This window comes from Lepisma saccharinum, chromosome 15, assembly GCF_977018435.1.
Source record: "Lepisma saccharinum chromosome 15, izLepSacc3.1, whole genome shotgun sequence".
NCBI lineage: Eukaryota > Metazoa > Arthropoda > Insecta > Zygentoma > Lepismatidae > Lepisma > Lepisma saccharinum.
The window spans coordinates 42535417-42561352 of NC_139243.1; the positions used below are offsets into that span (position 1 = coordinate 42535417).

The 25936-nt window shown below is 37.6% G+C and overlaps 1 protein-coding gene across 6 annotated transcripts in view; it reads left to right on the plus strand.

The window, feature by feature from the left end:
- Window positions 1–1904: 1904 nt before the first annotated feature.
- LOC145999692 (acetylcholine receptor subunit alpha-like) overlaps window positions 1905–25936 on the plus strand; it is a 781663-nt gene continuing 757631 nt past the window's right edge. For all 6 annotated transcript variants that reach the window (XM_083136909.1, XM_083136910.1, XM_083136912.1 and 3 more), the window contains exon 1: window positions 1905–2043. The gene's annotated coding sequence lies outside the window, so the exon portion shown is untranslated. The remainder of the gene's footprint in view (window positions 2044–25936) is intronic.

Consider the following 25936-nt stretch of genomic DNA (forward strand, 5'->3'; position numbering starts at 1 on the left):
CTTTTGGCTAATCACGAAGATGAGGATTATGATGATATTATGAAATTGTTGAAGCGGCACTCACAAAGAACACACATTCCATAGCACTCATGCTTTGAGTTGAGTTTGAGTTCGTGTTTTAAGTTCACTTTGTGCACAGTAAGGCTAATCGGGACTGGACCTAAAGTTTCAAGTGGAATCCGAACCACTATGTGCCTCCACCCGGGACCCAGCACTCGTGTCTGTAACAGTGTACAATTTGGCAATGACGTTAATTTTTGTAATTATTACATTACTAAACGAAAAACCATTGATTCAACATTAATAAGGTATTCTTGAGGTTTAGGGAACGATAAAAGATGTGTGTGAAACTCATGCCATATTTTTTCTTATTTTTTTATGATGGTGATTTGTAATTATTATATAACAGCACTTATATAAACAAGAATGGAAGCAGTGATTGAATAACAAACTGGTTTCTTGAATAAGTGACAAGAAATGTGTGTGCCTCGGAGCCCCTCTTCAGGTAAGTTAGTTGGTTGTACGACACGGGTAAGCTAGGATACGAATACATTATAACTTCCGTTCAATAATACGTTTTCTCTTTACTTAAATTTCCACGATAAGAAATCAAAAACACTACCTCCCTCCAATGAGAAAAAATAGCAACATGCGTCATGAACTGAGGAAGGGAAAACACGTAATCTTCTTTTATCTTACACACTAATATATCTGTAAATTCCATCTACGCAGAGATTTCTTTCGATATGGGGAGGGATCCCCGAAGTAAGTCCGCCTTAATCGGCATACATTCGAGGGTATGCGCTTAGGGTTCTGGTACCTTTACATAAACTAGGACGTTAGTTTCATTGAATTTAAACGGTTCCCTTCTTATTTTACTGTTTATTATTTATAACATACAATATTAGACACAAATTAAAGATATAAATGAGAAAATTAATGTTAATGAAATATATACTATATAAATAATAAGAATGGACATTTGTGATGTAATTGATTGGTTAACAATGCTGTTGATTGCAAGATGAGCTACAACTCTCCACGTTTACATGCCATACACCTCAATGCGCGCCCCTCTAGTTGCTCTGAGAACATGAAGGCGGTAATCCACTTCTGCCCATACACGCCCCAGCATATCACCAGTAACAATTAGGATACTCTCCGTTATTCTTCTTCGAAGAGTAGCAACATCTGGAACAGGAGTGTGGTAAATACAATCTTTGACATACTCCCAGAAGAAGAAATCCAAGGGTGCGATATCAGGAGAGCGCGGTGGCCAGAGAATAAGTCCATCACGGCCTATCCACTTGCCAGGGAAATGCCTATCCAGAAGACCTCGAACATCCTTGGACCAATGAGGGAGTGTGATAGAGTGATAGGCCCATATATCTTTGCTGAGAAGTCCATTACCGGTAACATTTCCGAGATATGTTTTTTGTAATGGTACCGAGACTTTATGAACACCCTGTATACTTCTTTGTATGACATATTCAGGTATCCAGATTAGATCTTATGTTATATTACTTGAGTAGCAGTTACCAGCCTTCGCAGCAGCGTGTACTGCTTTGCTCTGCCCACTCGATTTCCCCTTTTTCTACCGCTATGCGCAGCCTTGCTCCAGAGATAAGGGGGACAGAGTATAGTTAATTAAGAGGTTAACTAATGTCAATGTTAAGGGAAGGTTTGTAAAGTTATAGGAAGTAGGGATTTCACAGAGAAATCGATCAAAGCATGCAAACATCGAGGAGTCCCGAGTTCGACTCCTGATCGATCCTGTCCCGTTCCCGCGCAACGCATTGTCAAGCGCCAAATCCCACAGCACAGGAGATGCGAGCGCCTAGTGGTCGATTCAGTAGATTGGCAACATCGAAGCTCCTCACAGCTTCTCCTACGGGAATCCATCGCCTGCGATGAGGGCTACTGCTCAACCGTCGGCGCGCAGGTTAGTCCCGGTTTTCGGTCAGAGCACGTAGCTAGTGTTCCTGGGAAAGTACGGCTCGTGTCATCTCCGGGAAGAACGCGATCTCCAGCGAAAATTTTCCGGTAAGTTTTATTGGCGGCCACGCCCGCAAAACTTTGCAACTTACTATGTCGCTTCTGTGTGTTCGTTCTTGTGTGATATTGTGGGGGAGGATGTGTAACGTACTTTTAAGTAAGGGAACATGTAAAATAAAAAAGCAATCCTAATATTGACATGTAAACGATTGCTATTCTTAACACCTGATGAAGAATTAACTAGCTCGTAACATGAAAATAATTTTTGTCTTCAGTCAAGGTTCAGCAATATTGTTCGGTTCGACAAGTGTCCTTGCTCACTCAGTGAATTCACCTTTAATTTTCACTATCAACAATGAAATCAAGGATGGTTTTGACAACACTAAACGCCCAAAAGGCTACTTCCATTTTATCTTCTCTACTTCTTTTTTCCCTCTGTTGAAAAGAGCAACAGTTGGCTACGAAGGGGAGAGAGGGGTGTTATCTATGTCCCCACTGGTGTTATATTGATCGTTGGGTGAAGTACATGAATTTATTTCCAAATACGCTGCATTGAGTTAAATTATGACGACAATATAGTCGTTGTAGGGGGAATTCTGTTCCAGGCGCAAGCAGGTCACAAAACCAATGCTTTAAAACTCGTTTTTGCGTTCCTCTAAATTTCATTTCACTCACACACATCTATTGTTAACTTCGAATACGTTCCCCCAATAACTCATGTTTTCTAACTTCTTTTACTACATCCCATTACTTCCATATTCGGAAGGACAAGGCGCTTCTAACACCTGTACTAAATATGAATTCAAAGGTAAAATTGCAAGAATCCAGAATAGGTACGTATTTCAGGTCTGTCACTTATAAAGTCCACACGATATATACGTGTATACCCTTCCTAAGTATTACACAGCGAAATGCAAAAGCCTAAAAGGTCATGACGTTAGATGCTGCACTTAACCCGTTGACTTTATTTCACCTCAAATACGTATTTTCTCAGGAGGAAACTGTTTAAAGAGATAAAAAACCAGTGAACAGCTCAGTTTTCCATATGATTTAGTTCATATATTCTTTAAAATTCAAATAAAATAGTGATTTCTAACTTAATTTATATTACTCAGGATTACGTTAAAACAACGGATAGAACGAATATTGGAAAAGAATCGTAAAATACAGTAATTATTATTATTCATTATATTTTGTTTTGTTCGTACTAAAACATTTAAAATGTCAGGATATAGAAACCAAACTGGCTCTCTTTAAAAAATAAGAGACAGGTTACGACAATAAAATGATTCCCACAAGCGCATGAAATAAATTTATGTTAAGGAGTGTAGAGATGTGTTTAAAAATACTGTGGGAGAATAGTGCAGCTTGAAAATTCGAATTGAAACTGTGACATATACCACCAATAACATGAATTCTTACCGAAATAATGATTTATTATTTATTTTTATTTATTATTATTATTATAATTAATAGTCTATCGATAGAATTACATTGTGTAATGGAAAGTGCATTTTTCCGTTAACACACCAATGACTTGGCAAGTTTTTTAAATTTGATTTTCAATCGCTCTCCAATATTTATTACTTTTCATGTTTTGCACAATCACTGTCATTCAATTAATAAACAACTTCGGCTACGTGATCCACTGATATTCACGTGCCATACTTAAAATCAGTGGCGGCGATTGGGTTCCAAAACTGGAGGGCAAGGTGTCATAACTTGGGGACAGTTTACTTTCCTTTGGTACATAAGGTTTAGCATAGTGTGATGGCATAAGTGGCAAAAAGTGAGGGGTGGGGTGGGCAACTGTCCCCCTCACCGCCACTGCTTAAAATTCATAATAATTAAAATTAACAACAAAAAGAAAAGGACACACATGTATACAATTTTGTGAGCTGTACTTTTGTTGTGGTTTGGTGGTTTGAGACCGTTCGTTTTCTAATGTTTTGAATCGAGATACCAAAATATGTTGTGGAACATTCCCTTCACTTTCGTTTGTATAGGTGCTTAGTTTTGTGTGGATTGTTTTCCGTATTTTATATTTTTGTATACAGAGTGTCCGACATATTGTCCTGAGATACACAGGACAGTTATTTATTATAGCACATATATTTATCTACTTACATTAAAACATACTTGCGAGCAAACAAAATCAACAACAACAAGTTGCCCTAACAACAACAATATAAATACATTTTTTAAAAAATAAATTATGGCGACTCAGCCCATGTCTGTAAACTTATATTTTCTATTAATACCAAACACCAAACATTTAAGCTTATGAACGTCCTAGGGCTTGTAATCAATATGATGAGTTCACTGGCGTACGCAGAGGGCGCTGAAGGGGCTACAACCCCCTCAACATTTTTTTAAAAAATCAACATTTTCAAATAAAAGCACTAAAAACCCTGGAAAACTAGAGTGGTAAATGCAAGCCGCATTAAGACCCTCAGTTGCCATTTTTTAAAACATCGGGTTCTAAGAAACCTGAAATTCTCCATTCCATATATAATGATGTTAATGAATCATAATCGCTACTTTCAATATGTTATTTACTGAGTTCAATACGCAAATACATAATAACAAACATAATAATAATAATAATAGTAATAACATTACAAATTATTAGGTGTGCTATGTCCCGATGGGCCCCTATATTAGTTTGCGCCACTGAAAGCATCCACTTATACAATTCCAGCCCCTCGAGAAAAAAAAAAATCTTGCGTACGCCAGTGGTTGAGTTAATTCAGTAGTACCAATTGTCCTGTAAAGTGAATGTAAAGTTGAAAATTAAAGAATATCTGACAATTTTCAACAGTCGCAACATGATGTATGCAAGTAGGAGTTCATGACTATTGTTATTATATTTTCTCTTACATCGTATGCGATGGATTTTTATGTATGCTGGTGCAGAAGTTGTCAACAGCTTGTTTTAAGTTTTCTTTTAATTCTTGAAGCTCTTATTGGGTCAAATAAAGTGCATGAACATGGTGATACAATGTGCATGGTAATACTCATGGATCCCACTATACAGTGACTTCTCGGACACTCTTTATATGTGGTTTACGTTCTTAGATGCACTAGTAGCACACATAGGCGTGCGCACGGGGAGAAAAGAGGGGTATCTTTTCCTGCTAATGCTTTCACTTGGAAATTTAGTAAAGAAATCTTATTCTCTTTAAAAAAATATAAATATTTTCAAGCCGACTAAAGTTCCCAGCAACTACGGTGGGTTTAATTCCTATGTAGTTGAACTATCTCACTTGGTTCTCGAACAAATTACTTGTTTTTAAAACTCAATCATTGTATTCGTTAGCCTAGTTGTGTCAACCTACGTGGTGGCAGAATAAATTGGTCAGACATTGGAAATGAATCATTGAAGTATAGTTGTTTTGAATCTGCTGTACGAAATCATGTTCATATGTTAATTAGTCTGAACCACAGAAAGGGAAAATAAAGAGGGAAGGTAACGGAAGTTGGAATTCTTCTAATAGACTGATTTTCGTTTGGTCCGGACGCACACTATATACACTCCTGTTCAGTATCCATCAATACAAAAAATCAGTGAAATGAAAATAAGGTTTTTCTTTCTCCGACTGAACTTTGATCAACGCTTTTGCCCACCTTAATCAGAGGGTCTGCTCACTCCTATGGTAACACATATTACTCGTCCTGTACTCGCTTCTTTGTTTGGGAATATCTCTCACTTTCACAGGGCGTTTCTGTAACGGTTACTTCAGTTTTATCAGTGTTCGAGAATGTTAATCTGTAGTCATGGGGAGCAGAAACGGTAGGCCAGTGCTGTAGTCCCCACTTTTTCACAGGGTACACGCACTGGCGAACGCACGATTTTGTTTTTTGAAGGGGCTGGAATTGTATACGTGCACAGTACACATAGCTGCTTTCAGTGGCACCAACTTGTATGGGCCCGTGGAGTCTGAGCCCATCTAATAATTTGTCGTGTTATTATTATAAACTAACTAACTAACTAACTGTCTAGCCTTCTTAAACCCGAAGGTTCAGGGCTTCAGGAACACAGGCCTCCATCTGTCCCTGTCCTGAGCAAGATCTATCCACTCTTTTCCATCCCTACCGATTTCCTTTAGGTCCATCTCAACGTTATCCCTCCATCTTCGTCTTGGTCTTCCTACAGGTCTCTTACCATCAGGTTTCCCAACAAGAATCCTGTGAACTCCTCTTTCCTCTCCCATTCGTGCCACAAGGCCTGCCCACCTAAGTCTTCTTGATTTAATTATTCTAATAATATCTTGACATGAATACAAATTATGCAGATCTAAATTATGTAACTTCTCCACTCAACTGTCTCCTCATTCCCTTTAGGTCCAAATATTTTCCTAAGGATATTATTATCAAACACTCTTAATTCATCTTTCAATGTAAGGGACCACGTTTTGCATCCATATAATACTACAGGCAAAATTACTGTTTTGCATATTTTAACTTTTAGTTTCTTAGATATTATAAGAGAAGATAAACGTTTATGAAGAGAAAAGTAACACGCATTTTCTGAATTAAGCCTGCTTTTTATTTCCGCTATAATATAATTTTCATTTGTTAGTATTACTCCTGTACTTGAATTTGGAAACTCGATCAAACGAGTTGTAATCAATAATTAGAGTTTGATTATTACCTAACACTTGGTTTCGACCTGCAAGCATATATTTAGTTTTCTCCTTGCTAACTTCCAAACCTATGTCTTTAGCTGCTTTAAAAAAATATTTCAGAATTATTATTAATTGTATTTACACCATCATCAGTCTACATCATCTATATATGATATTATAGTTATTAATATTATTTAGTTATTGTTACATATTTGCTTATTTATATCAGTAAGAACAGCTTTAAAATAGAATACATTGTTGGCGTGCATTAATACATGGAAGGAAAGTCTTATGGGATTTTTTTTAAAACTTATAAGAACCCGATGTTTTTCAAACGTTAACGCTCTTGGCTGCTTCCTAGGGACAGCATACACAACAAGATATTTCCTATATTTAGAAGTTTCCAGTCTCAAAAATGGCAATTAGGGATCATTTTAAGGGGATTTGCATTTACTACTCTGTTTTATCCCCCGAGTTCTTAGGTGCTTTTATTTAAAAAAGTTGATTTTATCAGAATTTCGGTGGGGCTGTTATACCGTCAATCCCCTCTCTGCGTACGCCAGTGGTGTATACGCTAAGATTCGTGAAACGTTAAGTAAATGCCATGTTTCCATTAATTTTGTATTATGTTTCCATTAAATACACGGATAAAATTATTAAACTTCTACAAAATATGTCATTAATGGTAAATACTGATGATACACACTTTATTGGTATAAAAGAGGCATATTACAACAGAGAAGGCATTTTTTAAACAAAAATATAAGATACGCAGAATTTAATGATTGTATTTAAACATAAAGGCTACGCAGTAGTATTAAGTCAACACTACAACATGCTTTTGTATTTTATTTTCTTGCTGATATTGCTTTTGTGAGTTATCAGTAATCATATACTGTCCATAACTTTAATAACACTGCTAAATACACTAAAATTAAAAACGTGGAAAATATTTAACAGCGATACATGAACGAAAATCATAGATTCTGTCTCAATTTTTATTCCCCCCATATTTACAATCGAAATACAACAAGCCTCATATGTCATCTTTAACTATAGGGACCTTTATAGTCTGCCGCCAACTGTTGCGAGAAAAAGAAACAAGAATATTGTTGAGACTTTTGCGTGGGGTTTACTCTATCCTTCGAAATCCCAAGACATGTTATGTCAAACTTCTACATTGGTTTTCATAACGAATGGCAGATCTCATGTCACTCAATACGTGCATAAAGACATCAACTGAGCTAGAAAAAATTCTAATTAATTAACTGCACACATTTCTACAAACTTATTATAGAAGTAAAATGCTGACATACATAATGTATTTATACCCTCTCTTCTTCTCAACATTATGATCCCGATCACGTGAAACCAGAAGCATTTGCTATAAGTAGAGCCTGGATTTGTATGTAATTTAGGGTAGGGTGTCCATAATATTTTAACTCAAAAACGGGACATCCCAGGAGATCAGTTCCACCCTCCCCTTTTTACTGAAAAATCTGTAAGGCACAATTATAAAATTATTATTATTATTAACGTATTGTTATTATTTATTCAAGTATGGATAGCATAAATTATAAATCATAACAATAGATGAAAGATGATCTCCCGTTGTCAAAAGGTATTAAATAAGTATTATAATCTCGGTATTATTTATATAACATATCTCGTCCTTTCCGATCAACCTTTGATGCTGAAGTTAAGTAATGCCGGAAGTATTTAGCAGAAGAACCAATCTTCTTGAGAGCAGCTTTATTTATCATCAATCATCTATAAATATCACAGACAACCTTAAGCTACATATCCTGTGTCAAGACGCAGGAACTTTAAATTCTTCTTGCAATCCCGTAAAGAAACTGCATGCTTATTTTGCTCTACTAACAACGGAACACATACAAAACAATGCAACATTTTAGCATGAAATGTGTCTCAAATTTAGACTTGCTTTTCAAGATAGTTCCTAGACTTTTACAAAACGGGACAAATAGTGACTTTTTAATAATATAGACAACGGGACACGCTTCTGAAACGGGACTGTCCCGAAGGGTAGGCAACACACATTACACGTTAAGGTGATTGGGTGATTCTGTCTGTCTCAAGAGCAACTCGTCTTTAATGGCACAGGCACAGGAAATGTAGGAAAGTCACGTGACTTGTCAGGTGAAATGTTTGTCAGAAAATCGCCTTTTCTCAAGCCAGGTCGCAGAACCGACAAGAGGTACACGTTACGTTATATGTCCGAAAAATGATTCGCCTAAAAGCTTTGAACGAAACGCTAAAATAGTTCTTGCCTTAATTACATAGGCTACTATTCTATATGTACCGAAGTAACTCAGTCGTTAGGGCGTTTTATTACCATGCGAGAGATCTGGGTTCGATCACCGACGGGGGAGAATCCGGATTTTGTCCATCTGTTCAAGTGTCTCCGGTACCCACACAGCGTCGTATAAAGTTGGTACCTGGAGGAAACTCACGGTCGTAAAGGCGGCCAGAAAGGCGGCAAGGGGCATGGTGCTGATCACATCATCTCCACCTTCGGTCTGATCAAGAAAGCGTGGCGCCTTAACTCCACATCCCCTTACACGCACGCCTTCATGGCTTCGTGCAAAGAACAAGGTAGCACCATGCTTTTTAATTTACTACACATCCCGATTTTGTCCGAACAGATCTTTCCAATCTCTACGTGGACTTTTCTTCCAAGTTCCGTAGGGATGTGTATAGGCTCCAGTTTATCTTGACACAATTCATACATGTTATATTCGACATAAGAACAAGGGCCGATATCCTGTGTGTGCGTGTGTGGCGGGGAGGGTATAAATCAAACATGTGAGGTGATCCTTTTCCCACCACTCCATTCTCCGATTCTTCGTATCAGAAATAGTGTAAATATCAATTCCACATACTGAAAAGTAGCACTTTCTACATCTTGGCATGCAAATATCTAGGTAGTAGCAAAGTAATGTGTGGAAAGAGAAAAATTAACGACTTGCATTGCACTCTGGAAAATTCGTAGGGTATTTTTTTTTCCAATTTGAACTGACATTAATAATATTCATTAACAATCCCAATGAATAGCTTAGTTGTTCTACTACTTTCAATTCTTCATTCACCGTAACTCTCTCTCTTAGCCTTCCCGATGCTGCAGCGGTAGCGGCGTTGCCTTGTAATTAAGAAGTCCCGGGTTCAATACCCGGTGGAGGCACACTTTAAACTGTAGGTGCAGTGCTGATTAGCCTTACTGTGCATAAAGTGGACTTAAAACACCAAACGAAAATAAAAATAAAAATCACCGTAACTCTCTACAATGCCAGAGGATCCAGGTTCGAAACCTGTTGAGGCTTAGATGTAGCATTACATTCGTATCGTAACCCATCATCTTCATCGTCGCGATTATCGCAAAAGGTAAGAATGCGACTCAAAATTACCCAAACAGAAGCTTGGAATCAATCTGAATATTGGTTACGTTAGATACGTGGTAGAATTGTCTGAAAGATCACCTCCTGTGATGTAATACGTTTTTTGATTAGAGACCATTTGTATATCTGATAAATACGTCTTCTGCAATGCATATCGTACATACGAGTATCGTTGTTGCGAACAATAAGTAGTTTCACGTTCACCACACTCTTCGATTGTTTAGAAATCGTAAGGAAGGAGGATCTCTAAATATCTTCTTTCTCATGTTAATGAAACTTTAACATAAGTTCAGTGTAGGTCACAAAAGAGACTTAAATATTGTTATGATATCTTTGAACGTCACGAAATCTAATTCCAATAGAATACGATACTATTACTTACGTTAATGTAAATGTTCACCATTAGTCTGGCGAAAAAAAAGTAACGAAGATTTCCGTGTTTCCTTGAGCAGAGATAACGCGCGTACTTTTAGCAAGCGCCAAATCCCCAACACCTTCGATCAGTGACCTTCACTGGCAGAGTGACTCACAGCACGCCTGCGTTCGTTCGTGAGTATGGATCAGGTATTTTTTTTCCTTTGCTGATTGTATTGTTCCAATCCACAGTTATATCAAGCATACACTCTAATATTTTCGTAAAATATGTAGTCAACAGGTTGTATACATTATGGTCTTTCTCCAGAGTGTTGTTGCCTGCTATTTACACGCGGGAGATGGGTGTGTTTTAAACATTTCTGAACCCAAAGATCGAGCACGAAGAAAAAGTCGTGTAAACATTGGAGGAGGTAATAACAAGGAAATAGAAATTGAAGGACAGGTGGGAATAAATGATTTTAGAAATTGAGTAAAAACAGTTTTCATCATACATAGGGCTCTCAAATTACTCTTCAGAGAAACGTAGGACATATTTTCTGAAACTGTTGGACATGACTGCATTTGCAGCAAATATATTAGGTTACTAGGACGTATTAGCATATAACGATAATATGACACATCTTCAGCTTAAAATTTAATGTTCAAGTGAACTGTTGAGTTCAAAATTCCCCAAGTGCTAATCAATAGCACGACCGTATGTGATTTCAACTTGTGTATGCCTTCATCGAGACGGGGCCAGAAAGGGAAAACAATCCCTTAATTCGGGAAGGAGAAAGTTCAAAATTTCGTAAACAAAGTCGAGAAATCCTTGATTATTCAAATGTAAAAGACTTCTATACACTGGGAATAGACATAATTGTGTGCCTTATTTCTCCAAAGAATGTTTATGTTATTTCTGGAATGAAACTTGTTACTTCGAACAAATTACCGACACTTATGGTATCGATAAAACTTCACAAAGTAAGCATTTTTATACATGTATCCGGACTTTTCAGATATATGCTTGACAGATAACACGTTCCCATAACCTCTGCGAGGCTGCAGCACCCGGGAGAGCTGATAACTCCAAAACCCATATTTAAACTTTCGCCCATATTTAGACCTTCTCCACTGGCAACCGTGGACATTCTGTTTTAAACATACTTCTCCGAGGAACCATGTTAGCTCAGACTTCCCTCAGATATTCTGTTTCTCCATCTAATTTTAAGTTACGTGATTCACAAAATATAAGACATTTGTGATTTCTTTCAAATTCCTTCCGGAGGTCAGACACAACTCGAGTTAAACCAAGTTTAAGTCCACTTTATGCACAGTAAGGCTAATCGGGACTGGACCTACGGTTTAAAGTGGGATCCGAACCACTGTGCCATGTGCCTCCACCGGGTATCGAACCCGGGACCCCTTGACTACAAGGCGACGACGCTACCACTGCGCCATCGGGGAGGCCCCAGACACAACTCGAAAATGTAGGACACGTCCGGAAAAAAGAATGCTTCTTACAGCCCCTTTTTATTTTCTTATTTAGCGTCGTTTTTCTGTCACTTTTTCCTAATCTCGATGATTCGTATAAGTGATATGTTGAAATTGAGGAAGGGGCACTCACAAAGAACACCCATACAAACGGCAGGATTCGAACCCAGGACATCAGACATCGTAGCGCACTGTGCTAACCAATCCGTCAGGGTCGGAATTCTTATAGCCATAATCATTCCCCAAGAATTTTTCTTATCTTTAACTACACACAAAACAGAAAGAACAATCTGAAAAAAACAGGTGCCAGTTCACATTCTAACCATCAAAAAAGATATGCATGTGAAACTGCAATATAATATTTTTTAGGTAGTTTTGATTTATTACCGTATATTAAGGAAATACATTAGTGACAAAGTGACGGAAATAGAGGAACAACTCCAATGAAACACTCATGCCTTATGGAAAATTTGCATTTCTTGCGGAACAAGATTCCGAGTTCGAGTCCAGACCAAAATGGGTTCATTGTGTATGTTTATTCATGTGTTTAATGTAATCATAAATCTTCGTCATGAATAGTTAAACTACAGAAGAAAAAAACTGAAGCAATTACTAATAATAACAATAACAAAGCAAATCTGATTTTAAAGCTCTGGCTTTGCGCCACATGTTCCATCACGGGGACTGGCACTTTACGTAGATGTAGACACGCTTCGTACAATTTGATGATATCGCGATAATAGATGTGCATGAACCATGCAGCCACTTCTTAACTGGACCCCCAAAAAGTTTCCATTCTATTACTAAATTCTAAATTAGCATAATATCACATAGTTTACCTATTCATAACATGGGGCGCTTTGGTGCACTTTGTGGATTGTTTCGTTGGTTGGTTGTTTTAATTAATGTTGCATTAATCAACATCAGGTTAATCGCGGCAGGGAAAATTGAGGGATAATGACAATGAAGCAGAACTATGGTGCACTTGGTTCTCGATTAAATAAACTCTTTATGCATGCAACTGAGTCGCTAATTAAAATCGCTGAATGTGTAATTTATTAATTATTTAATGTTGCTTATTTTATATTGCTTTTCTAGCACTTGCGTCAACTACGGCGATGAGGATGATAATCAAGTTATGAAATGTATGATAGAACATGATGATCCATGCCTTACAAAAATTTCTAAGTTAGGACTAATAAATGTCGATTCATCTTATGATTTGTCAATTAGTTTTTTTTTTAACTCTAATCTTTTTCAAGGAATTGTGGAATGACAGCATGTGTTGTGCAATGATAATTTGATGACAACTACCACTTCAGTGAACTTTCTTGACAATGACTCTAATATCAGTAAAGAAAATTTTCCTTACGAGTAGTTGTTGTTAAGAAACCAATTCCTGAAATTTTTTTCTGGAGGTCTCACGGCACCCAGCTGTTGTTTGTTACGGCTGGACTTGGGGGTATGACTCACGCTGCTGTCAATACTCAATCGTTCCCGAGAAGCCAGGTTCACTAGGCAAACCTAAGCGATAATTTTGTTATTTGGGTTACATACACAACAGGTTTTAAGATGTTACGATATCGTAGGTCACCTGGCCCACGAACTACTTTCTCTGATTGTACGTACATACCTTGAACAGGAAAATTTCAACGAATTATGAAACTGGCATGATTTTGCATAAGTTTTATGTTACATAATTGAACCTATTTGCCAGGATATTACACATTATACATATTTGAGTAGGATATATATATGCCTTTGACCCAAACCCCAACTTGGACCCTTCAAAACCCTGTCATTTTAGTGCACGAACTCACTTTTTCTCTACGTTTCTCGGTTGTTTTATTGCAGTAACGAAGTAAAAGAGCGGGAAAAAGGCTCTGAAAAGTGAGTGTCAAAAACGTACTTTCAGGTACACATGTTTTAGAAAGTTACAATGCTGGAACCTGTGCCGTCCATGTTTCTATATCGTGTGCTTTGAAAACCTAAAAATGTTTGCTGCTTTTTCCTCATGTTTTTTCCACATCGTGACCTTTGTAAACCTCTAATGTTCGCATCTCTTATTTTCGGAACATTTTTAGGTTTCCATATCGTGAGCTTTGTAAACCTCACACCTGCGTGTTGTAAACTCAAGCAAACAAATATATTTGTTTTTGTTTTTTTGTATTTCCTGGCCCTCAAATCCCGCCAGGGTGCGTGGTGCCCAACCAAAAAAAAGTTCTAATGGCTGTGATTAGATAACCATACCTCTGTGGAGTTTTTTACGTGTTTTTTTTATTTTACCATGAAACCCTACAGAGGACCTCCGTAATGCATGCAACGTGTATACTAACGACTCTAGTGTTATTTGATGTTGTATTTTATTTTGATTGAGATATGTTTATTATTTTCTTGAGGAAGATGTATAGAGAATATGTTACAAATAAAGTTACATGCTTTCTTTTTTCTAGTGTGTGTGTATATGTGTGCTTGGGCCTCTGTGCTTTGAATTCGCTGGACATATATGGGAAAAAATAGAACCTATCGAAAAACAGCATATTCTTAGTTAATTAATATGGATGAATGAAATGAGTGATAACTAAAGTTTTTCTAGTGTGATGGGAGGAGAAAAAGTTGATTTCGGCATCTGAAAAAAAAAGAAAAAGAAAATTATTTGATTATTTTCATATCTGAGTTAGTGCCCGTATATCTCAAGAAGAATTAATATTTGAACTCTATGTGCAGTCACTTATGAGCCACCCATCTGCGTGAGGACTGAGGCCATTGTCGAACTTTCTCCTCTATTTGTAAACTTACTGGAGTGGTAAGCATGCATAGAGACATCGTATTTTCATTTGCTTTAGAATGCCTATACGTTTTAGCTTCCAGAGAGCAAGAAAACACTGCTCTTTGCTGGTGCATGTGTATGCAGAAGGCGCCATCTTTAAAATGACAAAAATGGTGTTGTGACTGTTGTGTAAATAACAGTCGATACCTAATGCAAATTTGAGGTGTTTAATATTCTTTCCACGTCCTCTTCAGAAACACGCGGCCTACCTGGCAACTTTTGTTTCAGAACACTTCCAGTTTCTTTAAACGCCATTGACGAATGGCTTTGTCCGAAGGCTTAACACCACCATACTCGCATCGAAAGTTCCGCTGTACAGTAATACCAGATCCAGTTTCTACAAGCCATATCACACACTGCGCCTTCTGTTGTGGCGGCTCCATTGCACTGAACTGCACTGACTGGGTTCGGCTAGGTTCGGCCACTTCAAGGTCAACGCTGCGCAGCGTTGCCAACCTTTGTTGGAATAAACTCCAAACGGCGTGAATAAAACTTGACGAGCTACTGATTTCAAAGTAATTAACTAACATGAGTTACCTAATACCGTTTGCACACTATGATTGTTTAAAATCCCGGAGTTCTTTTATAGACACCCTGTAGACTATTTGTCGGACTTTTATGGTATTCATTTTCCTCTCCCTCGTAGTTACCTATTTACCACCTTTATATGATTTATAATCAGACCTATAGCGAGGCTAATTGGGGCGACATTCAAAGCTTTCTCTCAAGACAACAAAGTCAAAATATGCGACGAAAAAATTTACGCTTGGCCGAGTATAGTTGAGATTGAAAACATAGAAGATAATTTTCGAACCTTGACCCTTGTTGACTATTTTGCGTCACTAAAAACGAGGAATATTAAATTCTAATTATTCTCTTTCTGATATATCAGTTGCGTTTTGTACATATTTTGTAATTCTGTCTGAGAATAATGTGTAACAATAGCTTATAACGATGTTATTATTTTAAGGCAGAGTTTAATAATTTTGAATTTTTTGTACTCAGAATACACTGTTTTATTTATTTCAATTCTTGTATTAATCTGTTTTTCGTCTGGGAATTGTAGACTTATATTCTGGTATTTTTCTGAAATTTTCTGTTCCCCAGTGTAGTAGTGATAGTAAGTTTATTCTTCAAACAACAAGACATAACTGAAATATTCTTGAATATGCTAAGCTTATTAAATCCGAAATGAAAACCACGAATGTTAAAACATAACCCATATTATTTTTAATGACTTTTTCTTAGTTTCCTCGTTTCAAAATTTGTAGTAGGGGAGACAAGGGTGCCAAACCACAAACTTACCTATGACCCCAAAATATCTAGCTGCGGAGATGTTTCTAATTACAATAATTTGTACAATGGCAACAATGAAAACTCTGCTCCCAGTTTGAATTCACATAGTCAAGAGGAAAGTAAGCAGGCATAGCGAGATCAATGACGTGATTAAAACGCAGCCCCCTCAAAGGAAATTTGGCAACGCTGTAATTAAGCAGTGGATTTCAATGCGACTTGGCAAAGGCCCCCGAGCATAGTCAGGGCAAACGCGTTTAGTGGATGATTGAGTCGGCGTAAACAGAGTTAGAGGCAGCGAAATAATTAGCTTTTCTCTTCCCTCCCTGGCTCTTCGTTGCTTGGAAGTCTCCAAAAACAGAGATCCTCAACTCTCCTTGCTCCCTTTAAACATGGTGCAGAAATTCATTTTCAAGTGATTCTACCTATTAACCCTCTTTCTAAAATATCCATTTTCTCTCTGCATCTTCATTGTTTTCCACATACGTTTGCATTACTTGCTACCAAATACTCAATATCAAGAAACCAAAACATTGCTCTTTTTTTTTTCAAAGGCAGAGAAAATATATCAGATTTGATTCTTATATTTTGTTTACTTCTCTTGCAATGAACGTTCACTGGAGAGAAGAAAAAATATTTGCAAGATGAAAAAATAGTAAAAAAGAAGCAAAGTGCTCAATGTTCTTTGCAGCACGCCATGAAGGAGTATAGGAGATGTGGAGTTCGGGCCCCACACTTTCTTGATCTATACTCTCCAGGCGCCCACTTTATACGACGCTGGGTGGGCACCGGAGCCACTTGAACAGGTTGAAAAAATTCCCGATTTTCCCCCGCCGGAATCGCACCGGGTCTCTCGCATGTTAGTCAGACGCCCTAACAACTGAGCTACCAAGACTCTTATGAAAGAAGTAGAGAAATGAAAACCTCTCGACTTTTGATATAATTGGCTTTTTTCTTAATTGTAATAAGTCTTAAAAACTATCTACAAAGTTGAGAAGCACCGTCTGCTGTGGCGAAGTGGCTAGTACAGCGCGTTAGGATGCCAGGGGTCCTGGGTTAGAATTTCGGTTCGGTCATGGATGTTCTTTGTGAGTGCCCCATTATCAGTTGTATCATGTAACCGTCATCTTCGCGAGAAGAAATGCGAAGTAAAGAGGCCAAATCACATAATGGTACTCGTAGATACAGAGGGTGGGAACATCTATCATAGGGCGCTACCATTAACCGTAAGACCAGGAGGGTCTCCCGATTGTGTAGTGGAAACGTCCTCACATTGTAATCAAGGGGTCCCAGGGTCGATACCCTATGGAGGCACATTGCACAGTGGTTCGAACCCTACTTTAAACTGTAGGTCCAGTCCTGATTAGCCTATCTGTGCACAAAGTGGACTTAAAACAACAATTCAATTCAAACGAACTGTACGACAGGCACTTGCTTAATTCCGCTTTGCATACGGGAAAATATTAAAAAAAAAAAAAAAAAAAGCTTCTTTCTGAACTAGAAACAGAGGAGGCCCAAGGGAGGGCCAGACTGCGCTTCAGGGGGCCCTGTGCCAGATATAAATATTTGTTGTGCATGGTTCCAATAAAGCAACTAGTCTGATTGTTCCTGACTTGATGGATTGTTTTAAAATATTGCTTTAAATAATGCTTGAAAATATCCAAAACTATTGAAATCATATTCTGAAGAAAGTACTAACAAAATCATGTTCAAATATTTAAATAAAAAATAGTGAAGATAAACAATTCGTTTAATTAAAGAAATAAATCATGAAGTTAGAATATTATTTTATCTGAAACAGTGCAAATTCAGTGAAAAATAAACAAATGAGAATTATGCTACAGAATATTATTGGATATCAAATCGTCACTTAGGTAGGGAAGATAATACAGGTAGTTTGATATTTACACTCAGTTCTGTAATTAAATACAATGGCACATCGAAATGAACGATACCACATCTTAGATACTTTTAATAGCCTTCCAAGGTCCTTGATATTGACAATGAACATAGTCTGCTTATTGGTAGTAGGTAATAACACGAAATTTATAAATTAATTGCTTATTAATCGTATTAATGTTGAAATTTAAATTGTATAGGACACCTGTAATTCAGAGTAAGGAACAAAGGTCTCTATTTTTCATATCTCTGAAGTAACTCATACTTTGGTTCAAGGGCCTGCGTTTATTGTACGCTCCTGGCCCTGCAATCGCCTGCCCTGGCTAGAAGAAAGCTAATTTGTACAGGAAGCCTTACGATGTCGCTTGCTTGTGATTTGGCACCTTGTCATTAATTAATTTGCCACTGCGAAACCCAAAAAACCCGTTTCACAGAACCTTCTTGTTTCATTTCCACCTAGGGGGAAAAACCGACTCTTTCTGACGTGAAAAGGCTCTCCTCCTATGTGACGTCTCTTATATTCTACTTGGCACAGGCATATGGAGCAAGTACTGTCTTCTTAGTGCTATTTTCTTTTTATATGTAAAGACTTGGCAAATAGGAGTTCTTCCATCTTGTGTGAGGGAGAGTGGGGGGAAGTGTTGCCAGCAGGGAATTTTCCCAGAAAGGGAAATTTTGGAGCTGAAAAGCGGAAAAGAATAGAGAAACATCCAAAAATGTGCAAGAAACATGGAAATTAGACGACATGCATTAGTGCACTACACAATTGCTTATTTCCGACTCTCCAGCCTCCGTGGCCTTCACAGCGCCTGCTGAATAAAGACATTTATTATTATTACGATGTGGACTGGGTTCGAATCATGGCCTGAGCATGGGTGTTCTTTATGGCTGTCCCTACTCCATCTTCAAGATTAGCCAAAAGTAGTAGATGGCGACGCGAAATAAACCAAATCAGTCATTCAAATATTTCTGACTGATGGTTACGTCTGGTTTTCCTCTTCTAGTGGAGTATAAGAGAGTGAAATATCGTATTTCGTTTCAATCTACACTCAGCTCATTAATTTAGGTAAAAAGTGTAAACACTTTCAAGTTATAAGTTTTATAAATACTTAAGACTGAAGGTAAAACACACTTGTAATGTCCAATTAAAAGAAATTCGTTAAGTACAGACTACAAGATGAAACCACACCTGATTCAAATCCCTTAAATTTAAAGCCATCTACAATGCCATTAAATTTTCTGTGATACTCAACCATAAAACTATTCGCAAGGGCCTAATTTGAGTCTAAATTTGCCTCCACACCGCTCCCCTAAAATGATACATATAACTCACAGATCGAAATCTCTGGATAAACCCTCAATAAGTGTTTTTTTTGTATTTATTGTTTGTCAAAGAGGGAACTTTAAGATCGAAAGGGATATTTTTGTAATACGACAGAGTAATTTCGCTCTGGGCAAGAAAAGCACTACTGTTTGGAAAGGACTGGAGTCCGAAAAGACGAGACGGCAAGCCATGTTAGCAGACATGGTTGTTTTATGCATATAGTATATGTTTTGAAATAGCTTAGCCGACCATCGTATGCAAATCTTCGTCTCTGTGACATAGAGGTTGACTTAAATCTCCCTTCTTCGTCTCATATTTGGGAGTTTTTTTTATGTTGACTCATCGCAAGTTGAAACATTTTCTACCCAAAGTCCAAGATGGCTCAGAAATTTATGGAGAGAAGAAAATTTGTTAAATTAATATTTTTGGAAGTGATTTTCTAATTGAAACACCATACTTAGACAAACACTTTTTATTTTTGTTATTCAGCCTTGTATTTCTCCCGCTTCTGGCGGTGAGTGATGTGATGAAGGGACCTCACAAAGAACACCCATGCGTTGTGCTACACTACGCCACGGAGGTCGTTTATAAAATTTCCTCTTTGAAATATGAAAGAGGAATATAAAATATCTATAGAAAATATTATAGCTACACAAATCTTTGTAATTTACGTCAAATTTGTAGTAAGATATAGTGATATTGAAACTCTACCTTCAAATTGGAATCTCTCCCAGAGTACAATATTCCTCAACCAGAAAAAGAACCCAGGGCCATTTTTATAATGAGATGATATGATTAGTCGATGTTTGTGAAATACTTAGGTAGTTGTTATACGATATTTTGTATTAATATCGATATCAGAAAGAATGAGATAGGATTGAGAATGCATTTAGTCAGAAGAAACTCTTTGGCCTACAATACTCTTGCTTTGTCATCATTGATTGATTTATTGATTTGGTTTATATTACTTCCCCTTTCTGCAACTTTTGGCTAATCGCGAAGATGAGGATGTGTGATGATATGATGAAATTGATGCAGTGACAATGCCCAGGCCAGGATTCGAACCCGGGACTCTGAAACCCTAGCGCTGTACTAACTACTCCGTCATGGAGATCAGCGCATAGGATTACGCAGACCCTATAGTGTGCTGTATTGATGAAAGTTCAGTCGGAGAAAGAAAACCCACATTTTACGTCACTGTTTCATTTTACTGATGGGTACTAAACAGGGGCGCATATAGTTTGTGTCTGGACCCATCGAAAATCACGCTATTAGAAGAATTCCAGCTTTCGTGGCACAAAAGTCCTCTGATTCCTTCCCTTACATTTTTCTTCTCTGTATTTCAGCCTCATTTTAATATAAACATGACTTTTGTACAGCAGATTTAAAACAACTACACATTAATTTATTCATTTCCAATGCATGGCCAATTTTTTCTGCCAACACATAGGTGCAACACAACTAGTCTACTGAATAAAATGCTTGAGTCTTAATAAAAAGAAATTTGTTGGAAAACTAAGTGAGATGGTCTAATTACGTTGGAAATAAACCCCCTGTAGTTGCTGGGAACTTTCGTCGTCTTGATAATACCTTTTTTTTAAATAAAATAATATTGTTTAATAACGGTAATAAGGTGTCTCTACACTAAATTTCTAAGTGAGAGTATTAGGAGGGAAACTGACCCCCTCTCCCTCTCTGCGCACGCCTGTACGCTAGTTAACGTTATTGCCTTGCAATCAACAATTCCCGTATTCGATTTCCGGTATTGACTTACTTCAGTGTGCAGAAAATCTAAACTCTGTCCAGGGTATCTCTGGAGCAAGGAGAAGGGGGGGAGTAATCGAGTAAGCAGAGCGAACAGTACACGCTGCTGCGAAGGCTGGTAACTGCAATCGCTCCCCCCTACGCATTACCATTCCCTCTAGCGTGTTCATTGGTGGAGCCGTCTCACGTCACTTCTTGCTCAGAGACTGGTTCTCGTTCGCTTGCTCCAGAGAAATGCGGAAAAGTCCCGGTAAATGTATTGGTGCTAAACTTGTTTTTATTAATTTACTATCTGCAAAAGGATCGATCAAACATTTTCGTTGCAATCTAATGCTACTAAACTTTTTACAACACTTAGTCATCCATTTTAGGAAGGGCACGTGCCCCCATGCCCCACACACTAAATCCGCCAACGGGTTGCACTTTGCAAAAGTGCCCAGGCACATGGCTCTTATCAGAATCGCAAAGGTCAAGGTGAAAATATTGCATCGTCGTAAAGCGATGATTTATCTTGGCTCCTCCATTATGGCCAGAGCCGAAGAGAGACAGAAAAAGCCGTCTCGCCGCCATTGTAGAGGGAGCAGCTTAATGCTCGCGATCTTCCTCGCTTCCCTTTACTCTTCCATTCTCCTGTCGCCGTTGCGGCTGTATTACATCTGACAACATTCTCCCACTGTTCGCGTCTCTGGTTAAATACCTAATGTGTGTGAAGTGTCAGCTCCCGAGGATAACTGCATAAAACGTTGCTTCTTTTCTCGTTGCTACGGGGGAAGTCGACCTACTGCCACAAATAAAGAGGAAAAACTGGTAAGCTTACTTCAAACGACCGCCCCCTTTTCTCGTTTTTCTGCTTGTACGGATTTTTACCTTTCAGTTTCCGAAACACTACGCGATTTCATTTCAAGCTTCAAAAAACAGTCCAAAAGTTAGTAATTTCATGCTTTTATTAGTTGAACATGCAAGACATGTTGCATACCTCATGAAAGCATAGGCCCCCATGGGGCTTGGGGGTGCTCGAGCCCCCCCCCCAATGTTAACGACGTTGGAGCAGAGCCCCCAAATAATTTTGCTTAAGAGAATCTAATGTATTATTTTGCTTCTCTTGTAAACTTTACTCTGAATTGTGCCACATGAACTTAACTTTAAAAACATATTTGAAATGTTCTAGACCATCAACTTTGGGAGGGGGGGCTATTACCAGATACAGCAAAAAACATGACTTATTACTATATACTAAGTATATAATTGTGAGTATTGTTAACATTTTTACTAAAAAGAGTTTCAAAAGAAGATGTGCTTGAACTAGGAGAGTTGATGGGACGTTCGGGCTACAAATGGACATTCAGAACGAGATCATTGATATTTAAGGGAGATCTGTTTTGCGCTCCATGGTAGCAGATATTAAAAGTCGGGAATATTTTGCTATTATGGTTGACAAAACTTGTGACATATCCATCCGTAAACAATTTACATTCTGATTCGAACTGTAAATTAAACTTTTAATATTTTGAGGAATTCATAGGTTTTTACGAGATTCTGAACACTGAGGCTGAAACTTAAAAAAGGGAGGGAGTGAGTCATTCATTAATTTATTTCAGTGATCAGAGCCCCCCCCCCAATAATTTTGACAAGTCGGCGAAAACACGCTACCTCCGAAAAACTTTCTTTTGTTGTATAACGTCTTTTTCCCTTTGAATTTCTTACATGTAACCAACAAGCTATAATTTGTACATCATGATTGTTTCCATGCATAACTAGTTTTTTTATGTAACATTGTTCCTACTCATTTCATACGACATGTTGCCAGTAAGTTTGTAATTCATACATCGTGATTTGTCTTCATTTCATAATTGATGAAAATTGAGTCACACATGCAGCAAGATAACATTACAATTATAAACAAACACATGAAGCGACACACAAACAAAACATGATACTGGTACTATTTTTGCACGAACGTTGACATGAAAGTGATGTTAAGCGATTTTGGAAGAAATGAATATTTATTTTTTACATCTATTTGTTTCAGTGTGTAAATACGAACATTATTTTGGAATAATCTAAATAATGAAAGGTTTCACTATTTTTATTTAGTAAAATAAACTGTTTTTTTCGGTACCTACTGTATGGTGTGTCCAGGCATACAAACTGTGTTGCTTTTATTTTATTTTTTTATTTTTCGATTTCATTTATTGTATTAGTAAAGAAAAGTAATGAACACTGTAATTAATGATTAAGTGGAAAAGAATGCATTATAGCTTTAACTTTGCCATGTGAACAAAGTCGTAAATAAATAAATCAATAAATATATTGCAGCAATATGCAATAATATTATCGTACGTCATTAAGAAAGGTATCTGTATTTTAGAATACTGTTCACCCATTTGGAACATGGCTGCCCCTTCTCATACCTCTAAGATCGACAGTGTTCTCAGCTCTTTCCTCTCCATCGTTCGATATAGAGTGCCTGCCCTGAGACACCTGCCTAAAAGAGATCTGCTTGTAAATCTGCACATTAATACTCCAGAATCTCGTAGATACGTTGCAGATATGAAATTGCTATACAAGATCATAAATGGAAACTTAAGATGCAGCATCCCACTCGACGAACTCTCACCCAGAGAGCCTAGACATAAAACACGGAACAAGGAAACTTTCCACACTGCAACTCCCAGGGTCTCACTCATACAACGTTCACTATTCCATAGGCTACCGAATCAGTTCAATATAATCTCAAACCAAGTAGATATTTTCAGTTCATATTCCTCTTTTATCACCAACATAGAAAAAATTGTACATATGTAATGCTTTTGTGAAACTGATTTGTTTACCTTGGAACTTGGTATTTTTGTTATTTTATGTTATCTTTTTTGTGCTTTTAATCTTAGTCTATTGCTTTACTGTCGCTTCTTTCTGGTTTAAAATGGCTTCTGCTGTACTGGAAAATTTCAATAAATAAATAGTTAGGAATTGTGGCGACGTGATTCAAACAAGTGTTCTAGTGTTAGCAGGCAGGTTAAATCGGCATTAACATCCAACGTTTAGAGCGCATACATTTATTCCTATTGTATTCGAGTTGCCATTTTTTATAACTTAGGACGGATATGTTTTAGGTGTTGTTGCTTCAACAGAATTTTTTTTTCTTAACATACGTGGAGTTCCCCTTGGCATTTCACGAAGTGCAGAAAATTTCCCCGAAGTCATAGCTTCTGCCTCTTCATGAGAATCAAACTTGTAGACTAAAACTTGCACCAACCAGCTCAAAGAGTATTTTCGTTTGTGGATCCTCTGGTTGCTTTCCGGGAAACTTTGAAACTGCCACTCAATCACCGCGCCTCTAATTCGTCCGCCCCTGGAACACGAAGAGTTCATTCTAAAGGTCGCCTGTTCTTCTCCCTGGAGGTAGAGGCACGTGGGGACAGGTGGGAAGGGCGTGGCGCCATCCAATAACACGTGCGCCAGGACTTCTTATCTATCCAGCACTTACTTCAAGTCTTTTAGGCCCTTGTTTCTCAACCTCCGGTCTTACCGGGCCGCTAATTGTTCTGTTGAACTTTGTCATTTCATATTGCACAGCAAATTTCATTAACAAATGCAAACATATATACTTTGTGTACATAAATATTTGGCATGTGAATGTAATGATCAGTGTTTTGTAGAACAATTATGACTTTTTTAAAATTCCTGTAACCTACATTCATTCAAATAAATTTAACAAAATCGATTCTATTGAATCAAAAGAAGTTGAATAACTACCGTACCAAAATATTATACTCTTCACCATGGGCCTCTCCGATGGCGTAGTAGTAGCGTCGTCGCCTTGTAATAAAGAGGTCCCGGGTTCGATACTCGGTGGAGGCACATAGTGATTTGGAACCCGCTTTAAATTGTAGGTCTAGTCCAGATTACCCTTAATGTGAATAAAGTGGACTTAACACACCAACTCAATCAATTAATCAATCAAGTTGACGTCTTTCTGCCCCCTTCCCTGATCAGCTGATAGTATTGTGAATTAACAATTGATTCACTGATTGATTGATTTGGTTGATTTTACTTCGCTTCTCTGCCACTTCTGAAAATTTGGCGAAGAATGAGTGATCATATATTCACACTAACTAATTACGCCTATACTCAGTCCGGGATTCGAACCCGGTACCTAATAACCAGGAACCCCCTGTACTAACGACTCCATCATGGAGCTCGGCATGAATTAATAATGCATGAATATATTAACTCACTAGATTGTATGAAACAAACATAATTAGAATAGAATTAATAATATAATTATCAGTTTTCAAAGAGTATAATATAGTCATCGATTTCGCGATTAATATTGGCTGGATTTTTTCGGTGCAGCATACCATTGAAAATCAGTTCTAAGCAAATTAATTCAATGTAGTGTATCTGAGGAAACTACAAGATTTAATTAGATCCAATTGTTGACAACGATTTTAAACCTAACGTTATATTTGCCAACGCCAGGCAAAATCTAACTACTATTATTTATATTTTGAGCATGCCATTACTTATTTATTAATATTTATTTTCAAGGTTTATTGATTGATTGAGTTGGTGTTTCAAGTCCACTTTATGCACAGTAAGGTTAATCGGGACTGGACCTACAGTTTAAAGTGGGATCCGAATCACTATGTGCCTCCACCGGGTATCGAATCCGGGTTAATTTTAAGGGTACATAATGATTGTTAGAATCGGGGCATCGACTATTTAAAAAAGAATTTTCTTGGCCCAGGGCCGGATTAAGGTGGGTGCTATTGATGCTGCAGCACTAGGCCCATTCCTGAAATAGGCTCAGATGAAAACAGACGAGAATTTTCTGAAAGCTGAACAGTTTTCTTTTGCTATATTAACTTGAAAATTAATCTTAGAATGAAATTTGGAGCCCCAATTTCGGACGCCTAGACACAGCGTTACTTATTATACA